This window comes from Mesocricetus auratus, unplaced genomic scaffold, assembly GCF_017639785.1.
Source record: "Mesocricetus auratus isolate SY011 unplaced genomic scaffold, BCM_Maur_2.0 Super-Scaffold_4256, whole genome shotgun sequence".
In the NCBI taxonomy this organism is placed as follows: Eukaryota; Metazoa; Chordata; class Mammalia; order Rodentia; family Cricetidae; genus Mesocricetus; species Mesocricetus auratus.
Window position 1 is genome coordinate 127,326,912 of NW_024429182.1, and position 13,967 is coordinate 127,340,878.

General features: G+C 35.7%; 1 long non-coding RNA gene across 1 annotated transcript; it reads left to right on the top strand.

Annotated features, from left to right (window-relative positions):
• Window positions 1-162: 162 nt before the first annotated feature.
• LOC121133614 lies at window positions 163-11,884 on the top strand. Its single transcript, XR_005870510.1, has 3 exons — window positions 163-223; window positions 7,122-7,196; window positions 9,234-11,884. It is a non-coding gene; the product is annotated as an uncharacterized LOC121133614 (long non-coding RNA).
• The last annotated feature ends 2,083 nt before the right edge of the window (window positions 11,885-13,967 follow it).

Consider the following 13,967-nt stretch of genomic DNA (forward strand, 5'->3'; position numbering starts at 1 on the left):
ATTGGGATCGGTGGTAGACATTGGAGGGAGACAACTGGGATTGATATATAAAATAGGATTATTTCTAATTTAAATTTTAAAAAAAGGGAAAAAAAGAAAATGTCCTGACATCCATGTTCCTGCACATTTTTTATTATTTCTCCCACTTTATTCTTCTTACAGAATTAACAGTAAGCAGAGTGAGTGAGACAGTTGGAATCCCCAGCAACTCTGAATTAAGAAGGTAAGGATTTTCATTTATAAAGGGTCCATTCTATTCAGTGTCTTGGGTCAGTTCTGGGATAGTGTGCAGTATTGATCTCCCTAGTGTGGAATGCATCCTAGTTGAAGGTTAGCCAGACTGGCTCACAATAGTGTTGCTTCGGTAAGTCGACTTCCTCTTCCATAAGGAAACTGTTTAATTTGTAAAGCTTTGATGGTTGAACTGGTTCTGACCTTTGGTGAACACTTCAAAGGGAAAATTTAGCTGCCTGGAAAAGGACGCTGGCTAAATCCACTGATTTGGGACACACATGTTAGAGTCTGTTGAACTCATATTGACTGTTTGCACTGTGTGGCTTTTGGGAACCAATTGCCTTTAAGCCCTCTAATTGGAGGAATGTACTAATATGAAGAGTTTGGGGAGTATCATTCTTATTAGACTTTGAATTCAGAAGGAGATGTGAGAAGTTGAGCCTAAAGATTATGACTGTATTTTGCCCTTATTTGTGTTTTTCCCACTTTTCACTTTATTGAAAAGAGATTCTTCTCTAACACAATATATCCTGATTATAGTTTAGTTTCCCCTCCTTCTACACCTCCCAGTTCCTTTTTATCTCCCCTGCTCTCTGAATCCATTTCCCATCTGTCTCCCTTAGAAAAGAACAGGCTTCTAAGAGATAACCAGCAAACATGATGAAGCAAAAACTATCATATCAAAGTTGGGTAAGGAAACCCAGTATGAGAAAAAGAGTCCCAAGAGCAGGCCAAGGAGACAGAGACCTTCTCACTGTTAGGAGTCTCATGAAAACACTAAGCTAAAAGCTATAATATATACAAGGAGGACCTGGTACAGACTCTTTAGGTCTTGTGCTTGGTGCTTCAGTCTCTGTGAGATCATTTGTGTCTTGGTGGGTTGATGCAGTGGGCCCAGTTCTCCTGGTATCCTCCATCCCTTCTGGCTCTTACAATCTTTCTTCCTTCTCTTTCATGCATTCCCTAAGCTCTGATGGAGACATCCCATTTAAACTCTCTATGTAATATCTGGCTGTGTGTCTCTGTGTTCTGATCTGTCCCTGGAGGAAGTTTCTCTGATGATGACTCGATAAGGCATTGTCTTATCTAGATAAGGATAGCAGAATATCATTAGGAGTCAATTTATTCTGTTTTATTTTATTTTTTTACCTTTGGTGTTTGATTTTACCCTAGGTCTCTAGGCTATCAAATATTTGGTTCTTGGTGTTGAGCACGGGTTCCATCTCATGGAGTAGGCTTAAGCCAAATCAGATACCGGTTGGCTACTGCCACAAGGTCTTTGCCACCATTGCCCTGTCATATTTTGCATTCAGGACAGATTATAGGTTGAAGATTTTGTGGATAGATTAGTGTCCACCTTTGTCTTTTGGGAGCCTACAGAGTACTAACACACATAAAACAGTTCCAATGATCTCTTGTCATTTACTAACTTGATTTTAGAGGGGTTTAGGCCCACAATAAAAGTGAGCAGAATGTATATTGTGCTCCAGTATGCCACATGCCCAACACTTTCTAACTTCTGTCAGTATTGACATCACATCTTGCACCACAGTGGCACATTTATTACAATTGAACTACTGCTGACATACCACTATCACCCCTGCCTGAAGTATGTAACAGGTTTTGTAGTTAGTAGTGTACTTCCTATGGGTTTGGACAAATCTACAATGAATATAATCACAACAGTACATGAATAACTATTTTATTGTCTCAGGCATGTTCTGTACTCTAGCTGATCATCCTGTGCTCCTCCTGCCAGGAGACATTGATCATTTCTCAACCTGGAATACCACTGTTTGTGCATTTATCAGATTAGATTTTTATTATCAAAGAATTTGAGATTCCTCCACATCTGTTCATGGTTTGATAACTCATTTATTTTTACTATCGAACAGTTCATGTGTGCCACCATTTGCCTCCACAAGAGCACCTTGGCTATAATCAACTCATAATAATTATGAATAAAGTTGTTATAAACATTCAGATAAAACTCTTTGCGTGAACATATGTTTTCCTTTCATTTGAGTTTATTTCAATAAGCATGACTCCCAGATTATAAGGTAAGATTATGATTAATTATATAAGAAACCGCTAAAAAAATCTTGAATTGTGACCATACAATGTTTCATTTCTGCTAAAAAAAACGAAAGAGGGTGACTGTTGCTTTCTAATCTCCTCAGCATTTAGAGATGGCTTGGTTTGGATATAAATCCTTCTCATAGGTGAAAAGAGAAATGACATCTCTTTTAATTTGTATTTGAAATTGTGTAGTGTTCTATGCTGTGGAGCATATATCAGCTATCACCTGTGTATCTTCGTTGGTGCAACAACTCAGCATATCTATTCCATGTTTCAATTGGTGTTTTGGATTACTGCAAAAATTTAAGAGCTCTTTGTGTATTTCAAGCAATTGTCCTTTATCAAATAGCTTTCCTAATAGTTATGTCCAGTCTATGATTTGTCTTCTTATTTCATTGAAATACCCAAATTATCAAATATTTCTTTCTTGTATCCTTGCTGACATATTATTTCTAGAATAGTCACCTCCATGCCCAGCTCAAGTAAAGTTTTTTTCTCACATTTCTGTAGCTTATATTTGTGCTCTGTTTTTAGGTGATTCTTATGAGAGGTATAAGGTCTGGGTCTGGATTTATTTTATTTTCATACTCTTTTGGTGTTTAAGTGTCCAGTCGTTCTAGCACTGGTCATTGAAAAGACTCCCTCTGTCACATTGTCTGTTCCTTTTTCAAAGACCACTTATCTATTTGTAGGACTATTTCTGGACTCTCTCTACTATTCCACCCACTCATTTTTCCCCAGTAGGACACTAGCTTTAATACTGGTGTTTTATAATATGTCGTGAAGTTAGACAGTGTCAATCATCCAGTATTGCTTTTACATTCCTATTGAGTCATTTATTTTGGTTACTTGCTATCTCCATATGAACTTTGGAATAAGCAAATTTTAGAAAGAAATATATTTTTTAATTATTTGTTTTTTAACAATTTCATACAGTATTTAATATCTTTTGATCATGTGACTTCCTGCTTTCTTGTCTCCTCAATGAACACCTTCTTCTTCTCAAATATTCCTCCTTATACATTCAAATATTTCATTAGTTTCATTATGGTTGCTAATGTAAGTATGTGGGGCTGAATATTCACCACAACACATAAATTTTCCTGTGGCTAGAACACTGAAAAGAGAAATGTCCCTCTTTTCCAGAAACTATGAACTGACAATAATCACCTCAGGGATGCCTTGAGTCTTGTAAGTTTCTTCAATATTCAGGATAGAATGTTGGGGGCCCCAATGTAGTGTGGGGTTCTTGGAGGTAATTATTGTTTAAATGGTTCAAATGTTTAATGGACTTTCCATCGTCTGAAGACAGCATTTCCCAGCACAAAATCCCTGACTATGATTCTTAAACTCCTTCCACCCCCTCTTCGGGGATTTTTACTTACCCAGGAGGCAATGATAGAGATGCTTCATTTAGGGTTGAGCAGTGAATAGTCATTTGTTCTGAACATTCTGAACAATAGTGAACCCAGAAACCTGCCAAATGTTGATGGGGGTTGTATAGTATATACAGATCTAAGTGGGCAGAACCTACATCTTTGACAAAAATGACTCTAAATATCCCTGAACGTAGGTTCTCTCTCACCATTAAAAGAGAGAGAGGAGTGAAGAGAAAATTGGCAAAGAATGGGCTGGCAAAACCAGCAGAGACAGCTGATCCGAACAGGGGAGAGCTCTTGGACCCCAGACCAACAGCTGGGAGGCCAGCATGGGACCGATCCAGACCCCCTGAATGTGAGAGGAGGCCTGGGCTACCTATGGGGTCCTGAGCAGTGGATCGGTGTTTATCCCTCGAATACTAACAGACATCGTGTGTCCATAACACAAAGAGGATTGCTCTCTCTGCCTGGACTCTTAGGGAAGTGCCTGGACCCTACCCTGAATGAAATGATAAACTCTAGATATCCCCTATGCGGAAGGAATTAGCAATAGGGTAGGAGGATGGGGGGATGGTATGAGGGGGTGCGGGAGGAGGGGAGGGAGAGGGAACTGGGATTGACATGTAAATCAAGCTATTTAAAATTTAAAAAATGTTAAAAATGTTCTTACTTGAATCTTAGTAATGAAAATGCAAGCTGAAAGTGAGCTTAATATGTATAGCCTATCTATCTAAGAACACCACATTGTAGGAACACTGTAGAGTAGATAGTTTAGCTGACTGAAGCTGCAGCTTCCTGCCATGATTCACTACTGTCAGAGAATCTCATGACATACATTATTAGCCCAGTAACAAAACCCAATTCAGTGTTTGAAGCAAGATTTCCATAGAAAGCATATCCTTTTATGTATAATGGTAAGGTTACAAAAAAACAAGAGCTATATTTATTCTTTGATAGCTTTCATCAAAGTTTTGAATTTTCAATCAGAAAAAAATGTTGTACATATGGGTGATGGAAAAAAAGTTTCAGGGGTTTAAGAACATTGGTTTCTCTCTCAGAGAACCAAATTTTAATTGTTTGAACTCACATAGCAACTCCAAACATCTGTAAGTTTAGTTTCAGAGGAGTTGACATTCTCTGGTGGCCTCCACAGGCACCAGGCACATGTTTGGGGATCACATACATTTGTAGACAAAACACTAAGACAGATAAACTTTTAAAAGTATTGACATATCTTGATAGATTTATAGCAATTTTATTATATTGTTCAAACCAAAATGAAACTATGTTTGAAATTCTATTTTTATTTCTTCACTGTTGATACACAGAAAAAATTTAAATTTTTGGTATATAAATATTGCCTTCTGCAATGTTGCTAAATCTTATAGATTCTAGGTGTGTGTGTGTGTGTATGTGTGTGTGTGTGTGTGTGTGTGTGTGTGTGTACATGCTCAGTTTCAGATTTTCTACATTTATGATAATACTAGCTATGGACAAAGACAGGTGTTTTCCTTCCTTCTCACTGGTTTTGTGTATCTAGTGATTAGATTTTTGACCGTTTTTAATTCTCTGGTTTGTTGATAATTGGTTGCATAATTGACTTTCAAATGTTTAATCAGCCTACATACTTGGGAGAAATAATTATAATGAACAGCTCTAAACAATTATGCATTATTAGATTAAACTTGCTTATATTTTGTTGACAAACTTATGTTCATTGCCACAAAATATGAAAACTTGCAATATTCTTTGTTCATATATTCTTTGGGTGCTTTCTGATAAGAAGTTTATATTTTAATTTAGTTACTTAACAAATATAGTTTTCGAGTAATTTGGTTCATATCAACCAATTCTAAATTTTTAACCTAAGTTCACTCAATATTTTTATTATTTTTAATGTCTTTAGAATCTTTAGTGGCATATCCTTTTATTTTTGGTATCAATAATTTGTCTGTATGTCTATCATTATCATCCAGCTCAAAGCTTATTGATTTTACTAATCTTTCCAAAGAGGAAGCTTGTAGCTTACTGGATTTTCTGTTTTTCTCAAAATATTTCATTGGTTTCTTCATTTTCTTCTGATTATCATAGATTTGCTTAGGGATATTACTGCAACATAAGAAATACAAAGATTACCTACTTACTTTTAGGTAATCATGTAATAATTCAATACATGGAAATAATATGCATTTGAGTAACGTTAAATACATTTATCTTATCATACATTTATCAGTTCTTTCTGGTAAAAACTCAAAAACTATTCATGTAGAAACTTAATTCATACAGTATAGCATTGCTGTCTGTAGTCACCTTGTGGTGTCAGACAGAACACCATAAATCTTGTTCCTTTATCACAACAACTAAGGAGATACTGATCAACCGGTTCTTAGGCCTCACATCTGCATCTCTCTCCTCAGTCTCTGATAATCACTGTTTCTGTTTCTACAGATATGATCATTCATTTATATTTTGGACTCCAAATACGAGTAAAATCATGTGATTCTTCATTTATCTTTCCTGCTTATTTTACTTAACATAATATCCATGTGGCTTCAAAGGACAAGGTTTTGTTCACTTCTGACTGAATAGTAAGCTACACTATCTGATTCCCTCAACTGCTGGAATACTCTTCATTGTTCCTGTTTCTTGAACATTTAGAGTAGGTCTGCATGCACAGGAGAATTTCTTATTGTCACAGTGAGGTTATTCTTTTTGATATTTTCCTAACAGTGAGATTTCTACATCATATGGAAACTGTGTTTTTATTCTTTTGAGGTCTGCCTTCAGTGTTCTACCCAATGGAGCCAGTAATTTATAATGCAAAAATGGTGGGCAAGTAGTAATTTTCCTATGCATCATTGCTAGCAATTGATTTCTTTGTTCTTTTGATAATGGCTGGTTAGCTCATTAGGGCTTTGATATGCATGTATTTGATTGTTACTAAGCATTGTCTCCTTTTCATACATTTGCCTATTTAACTGTAGTGCCACTTTTTTGTATATGTAGATTTTTGAGTTTCTTACATAAAAAGTTCCTGTCAGGTATATGGTTTGCATATCTCTTATTACATTCAGTAAGTTGTATCTGCATGTCATTTTCAGTTTTTTTCCCTGTGGTTTCTTTGTCTACTTACCTACATTGGAACTTAAGCTATTGTTCCTCATTCTTACAATAAGCACTGAGTGTTATTTCTCCACAAATCATGAATTCATTGCCTCCAACAATTTTGATTGTTGTATTTTTATTTACCCTGCTTTGAACTATATTAAAATGTTTTCCAGATTTATTGGTATATAACTTTAAACTAGTGCATGTATTCATGTTGTAAACAATAATGTTTTGGTGTGTGTATGTTGTGAAATGATTACCTCTATAAAGCTAATTGCATGCTTACTACTACCCATAGTTTTATTTTGTGTTTGAGTGTAGCTGGATACTGAAGATCTTCTTTCTTCATGAAGTTTAAGATGCATACTTCATTGTCTTTAACCACAGAAACAATTTGTAAGTAAATTGTCTATTATTTCTTTTATAACTGGAAGTGCACTCCCTTTGAATTTCTCTCCTTTTCTTCCATGGTACAGACACCTCTACCAACTACAGACAACCTTTTATCTACTCTGTTTCTTTGAGTATGATTTTGTATGGAGTACTTAGAAAACCTGCTTCTTATGACCTGAGACTTTTTCTTTTGCCCATATGATAAATAGAAACACATGCACTTCCCTCTTCCTTTTTAATGCTGCCTTCTGTGTGTAGTAAGAGCAGAAACTGTTCAATTTCTAGTTTTAAGCTGTTTAGGACAATTTTTATGACTCATCTTGGTGACTATATTGAGACAAATATGTACTTAGTGGTATTATATGAAATAAAATATAATGCTGATTATGTAAGCTGATTTCTCTGATACATTTAATAAATTTTGGTCTCTGGAGAGTGATTAATTTATGTAAAAATTTAAAATTCTCCATATTTAATAATGGATTTACTCATCTTTCCTTGTGTCTCAATTGCTTTTTTGCTTTAGGTATTGTAATGTCCTAAAATTTTTAGGCAAATACAATCTGAGGACTATTATCTTCCTATCATACCAGACCTTTTCCCTCTATCCCCAAATTTCTCTTAAATTTGTTTTGTCTTAAATTTGTATAAACACTGGCTTCCTGTTCTAATTAGTTTTAGCTACTGTATCTTCCTCCATCCTTTAACTTCAGCCTGTTTTATTATTATGGATCTTGTAAGTCACATATAAATCAATGTTGCTTTTACCATTCTGAAAATATATAACTTTTAATTGGTATACTTAGACCATTGGCATTAGCTTTATAATTTATACTTCAGGATCAGTGAACCTGACACAAATTGTGACAGTCTTGTGTTGGTAGAATTATTTCTCTACCTTTGCTGTCAATTTTGCATGTGAACCAAATTTCTGAAGCGAGTCATAGCATTCTCCTCCTTCAAGTCTTGAATGTTTTCCATAGCTATTATCATATTAAACTGTACTTGAGAAGGTGTCATGAAATGTGTTTCACACCATGGTCCAAAGCATCATGCACCTTCTTCATCTCCACAGTCCTGAGAAGACTGAAGTGCAAGCATCCTCTTGAAAACTCATTCACAGGCTGTCGAGATGGTGCAGTGTGTAATGGGAATTGCTGCCAAACTGATGACCTGAATTTGATCCCTGGAAGGACAGAGTACAACTTGTAGGAGTCAGTTCTCCTTGAATTACATAAACACACACAACCCCCCCCCCACACACACGAGAGAGAGAGAGAGAGAGAGAGAGAGAGATTTTTTCTCCCACCCACATGAAACTAGATGTGTCTCCGTTTTTCTCAACTGCTAAATGTCACTGCATACTTTAAATATATTCTTCCCCACCCCTGCAAGCTGACTTTACCAATTCTTTGTGTGTGATGTGTTATTAGAATGCTCTTGACTCTGTCAGAACTATGAGTTCATAATCTATGTTTACTTATTTTCTCATTTTTCTTCCTACAGGAAATATCAGCTACACAAATGATATGAGTTTCATTTTTATCTTCATTGATTCAAATAGTGTCTGACTATACCTAAGTTCTCAATGTTAATTTTCCTTTTTATAATTAAACTCTTATCATTAGTTTCCATTTATCACTACAACAAAATTGTAAAACAATAAGAAAGTTCTGAATCAAGAAGCTGGGATTTTTGCTGATCTCTTCATGAGAATGAGGATTGTAGTATGTGTAATGGGACAGAAATGAAAGGTCTTTGCTACATGGCATCTATAAGAATGAAAAAAAAATAGAACCTAAGGTAAAACTTAGATTATTGGCAGATATTAGTTTCAAATCAGCCCTTTAGATAACAGATGTAACTCATTAAATTTGACTATGATAGCAAAACCCTCTAAAATGAATCAAACATGAGCACCCTAAGGCTATAATCTAGGTTGGTGTATATGTGGTTCATTTTTTTCTCCAACCACAGAATCTTTAAAATACCTGTGGTGTTTTATGCTGACCAGTGGTGTACACGCACTTTCTCTTGTAGATGTGGAGACCTTTTCAGCTTGGAGCGATGGGCCATATATTTGCTGGCCTCTCTGCAGCAGAATATGTGGAGTCACAGGATGGGTAAGTCTCAAGGTCACAGGACAAATCAGTCTTCCGTTTCCTTTCTCTCCTTAATGTTATTTCTCCCAGAAGAAAATGAAAAGCTTTAATAAAATAATTACTAATTAAAAATTTGGGTTTTTTGTATTTAATTTCTATGACCAGAAAGAGATTAATGCAGATAGTATAGGCCTAAACAAAAGATATTTAGAGATATTTTGGAAGTCTCCCTTAGACAGAAAATTCAATATAACTAAAGTATCCGGGATGGTTGTGTTTTACAGTAATAAGTAATACAATAAAATCTGACCTTGAATTTACACGGTGCCATTCCTCTCCAGATTGCAGAATTCCCTTATGAAAATGATCCCAAATATTAGTGATGCGCTGGGGAGGACTTATGCTAGGGGACTCATGTTCAAAGTAGGTCAGGACAACTAATGATTATTCATACCAAGATGCTATATGAATTGGCATAGGGCTCTTTCACTCCTATGCTCCCCCGCAGCCTTTGTCTCAATGCACTTAATTCCTTGGTGTTCAAAAATATCATATGCTAGGCAGATCACTCTGTTAACAAATCTATAAGCTGGGTGTGGTGACACACACTGTTAATGTCAGCACCTAAGAGACAAAAGTAAATAAGGATCTGTGAGTGTGAGAGCAACTTGATCTACATAGAAAGTTCCAGAATAGCAGGCCTACACTGTGAGACCCCGTATAAAAAATAAGTATATAATACATATGACCCATGTAATGTTTCTAGCAAGATAAAATAAATAAATGGGATATGCCTATCTGTTATCTAAAAGATACTCTTCATTTGTGATATTATATTGAGACAGAATAAAAGTAAAGATTTTTTTCTCTGAGCCACTAAGCACAAGCAAGTTTTTGTTTTTGAAACTCTTGCTTAATTCTCCCTGGCCTTCATTCCAACTAGAGGAGCATATTAATTACTCTCATTCACTGTAAGTTTAGACCTATTAATAAATAATAAATCTAATTTTCTCTAGAGCATGTAATAACTTTTAAGTCTTTCCAAGAAGAAGATTCCCATTGTCCTCTCATCTGGAGAAACTAAACCATTGGCTCCGACGGATGATGCTACTCTAATGAGCACATCATGTCTGCTGACTTGTTAGAGCTCCTCAACAATCCCTCACATTCATCAGGAAGGAGAATGCTCACCCCAGGCATGGGTGCTAGAAACCTGGTTCCTGTGGAGAATTGTGGAGGAATTTTGCATGCTATGTACTTCTCTTCAATTTCATCTCACTTCTTTAGTTTGAGGTCAAGTCCTAAGTCAATTAAATTACTTCTTTAAAGCCTCAGAATCCAAAGGATTTTTTTCTCAAGATTCAAGAGACTGCTGACCTTAGAATAGCTAAGTAGAAATGAAGTTGTGTTAACAATAATGAATTGAGAACTGAAGAGGGGAATGAGTGAGTTTTGTAGCTGAACAATCAGCATTTGAGAAGCAAAAAAAAAGAATAGTTACTTTACATTCTCATTTCATTATGCTTTATAAATATCATTAAGCATAGTTTTGTTACAATGAAGTATCTGTCATATTTAAGTCAACCAAGTGCCAGTAGAAATCTGACTATCAAAGAATTTAAGGGAGGTAGATATTGTGCTTGGCTGAAAAAAAATGGAACAGAAAGTTGGATGCCTAGGGTTATATCTTAAAAAAGGGTAGAAATAGTAAATATTATCAGAGCACACTGTACAAAAAATGGAATGAAGTTGTTGAAGCTGTTTTATCGTATCAGATCTTGACCACTGGAGTGTATTCCCAATGAGTAAGGATGTAGAATACTTTTTATTTGCTTTGTTTAAACTTCTAAAATAGTGTCAAAATTCCAGGATTCCTTGGTGAAATGACAGCTCAAACTTTGACCAGAGGTCAAATATCATGGCAGAATCTTAATACTTCCTTTAAATTCCTCTTAGTGGGAAAACATTGTGTGTGATTTTGTATATGGGAGTTGCTGTTTCTACGGATGCTAACAGGTTTATAGTGAGGTTGTCAAAAAAGAAATTCCTCATTAATCAACTGTAGCCCATTTATTCCTTCTGAGGATACATGAGACAATACTACATTTCTATCACTTGGACTTAGAATTAGCGGAAGTTGGCTCCTACTCTGATTTTGTGCAGGAAGAAGCTGCCAGCTTCCTTCCTGTTGCTGTCACAAGGCTCTCCTCTCTCACTTCACCCTTAGGATATGTCTACCAAAAAGATTTGTTTCTGACATTTATTTGCATACTCAGAAATTAACTGCATGTTCATAGATATTATGTTTATAAAGTATGAAATTCAGAATATACAGAAAATTGCAAAGACTAAACAATCTTCTTTTTATACTTAGCTGCCATCTAGAGTCTACCATATCTATATTCAAGTGTTGTTGCCTTCGTCTTTGGTAACTTTTGAAGAACTTTCAGTGCATTTGCAAGCATAAATGTATATGAGAGCATATCCTCCTTTGTGTATATTTGTGTATGTGTGATTATTATTTCCAAACATTATACAGTTTTCAATAATATAAGTGTATAATTACAAACATTTATTTTGAAGATTTTCCCTGTGTCTTTACTTTAGATAGCTGTCTAATTCTTTTCAAAGTTGACAAAACATTGCTTTGTATAATTTCATTATTTAAAAATGATTGTATTTGTTCTACTTAATGTTTTCTTGCCCTAAATTCAATTTTTAGATTCTAATTTTGTTTATCTTTTTATAGAACATATCCTATATATCATGTCAGTTCTTGATTATATTCTTAAAATCATGCTTACTGAGCATAAACTTTGTTTTATAGAATGTGTTGTTCATTGCCTACCTAATGTAGCCATTTCTTATTTCTTCGTTTATTTCCAGAAATAGAAAAGTCTAGCTACTCTGAGCAGGGGTCAGCTAGTGAGTGGGTCTCTATAAAAGAATATCTTTCAGGAGAATTCTGAGAGTGAGAGACTTCTACAAAGAAGGAAGGATTCACAGGGGTGTATGAGGATTAACTACATGATGAATCTCCCCAGTGCAGAAGCTCAGAAGGCAGACATGGGCAAAGAAGTGAACAGCTGTCTTAACCTTAGCACATACACAGGACACTTACCTAGAGAATTCTTACAGTGTGTTAAATGCATACCTTTAGTAGCCATGTTGAAATCCCTGTCATACAACTAAGATCTATGCATGAAAGATTAAGTAAATATCCTCTGAATACTTGCTGAATGTAAACACCATACCTGTATACATACATGTTTTATCTCTGTAGTTGTGTTAAAAATTGGGGCTGAAGAGACAGCTCAGCAGTTAGACACTTGTTATTACTCTTTTGAAGGAGCAAGGTTTAGTATTCAGCACAAACTGGTATCACACAACCATGCATAACTCTAGTTCCACGGTATCTGATGGTCTCCTCTTACCTCTGAGAGTATGAAGGACATATGTAGTCCTCATACATACATGTAAAAGTACCCATACTCATAAAACAAAACAAATAAATCAAAAAATAAAATAAAATACTTAATGTTTTAGTTAGGGTTTCTCTTGCTGAGAATACATATGACCATGCCAATCTTATAAAGGAAATATCTAATTAGGTAACTTACCATTTCCAAAGTTTTGTCCGTTAACATCACAGAGGGACATGGTGGGACATGGAAGCATGCAGGTAAACATGATGTTTGAGAAGGAGCTTAGAGTGGAGAACAAGCTACATTTTGATCTGAGGGGGGCAGGGCCTGAACGGTCTCACCCAGTGTAGTTTGAGCATCGGAGACCTCAAAGCCCACGCTTACAGTGACACATTTCCTTCAACAAGGCCACCACTCCTCATAGTGCTAATCCCTTTGGGGGCCATTCTCATTCCACCCATCACACTTGGCTAGTTATGCTAAATTCTGATCATCAGTGAACAACACTTTTATTTAGTCTCAGTAGCCAAATATAAAAAAGCATCATTAGCAATATACTAAAGACTCTGATAACAGACTCTACAATATACAAACATATTTTGGATGACATAAAGCATTATAACATAAAACGTTATTTTTCTATGATAGTCCTTATTTTTTGGCAAAAAATGCTTATGTTATTTATGAAAGTAACTAGCCAGAAAAATACCTTAATGGTATGTGGTTTTGTAACTTCATGTTTTGCAATATTTATGCATCAATATGGGTAATACACAGTGCATTTATAGGATTCATTTAGTATTTTAAAGAAATGGCTTCTTGTTTTTATCCTCAAGAAAGGTAAATGTGATTTCAGCCAGAGTACATCTGATATTTGTCTCCTCACTGTGCAGAGTCTCTGAAAAATATTGAATAGTGGTTTGGATGAGAAATTGTGGCTAGGTGCTGTCCAGCAAACAGCAAAAAGCAAGGAGAGCTGGCATGACAAACTCTAGCCATGTCTCTGGGAGAAGAATGATTCAGACTGCACAACAATTAGCACAGATCATGAAAGGCAAGGGTCTAAGGGTTATGGGAGGAGAGGGGAGAGAGAGAGGGAGGCCCAGCTGCGATGAGGCTGGTGGGGGTAGTAATGGGTCAGAAAGGAGAAAACAGATCTTGAACGTTGCCTGTGAACTGTTTCTAACTGGAAGTGGCCACTGAAGTGGATGTGGTCACTGAACATGCCATGTTGCAATAATAACTCA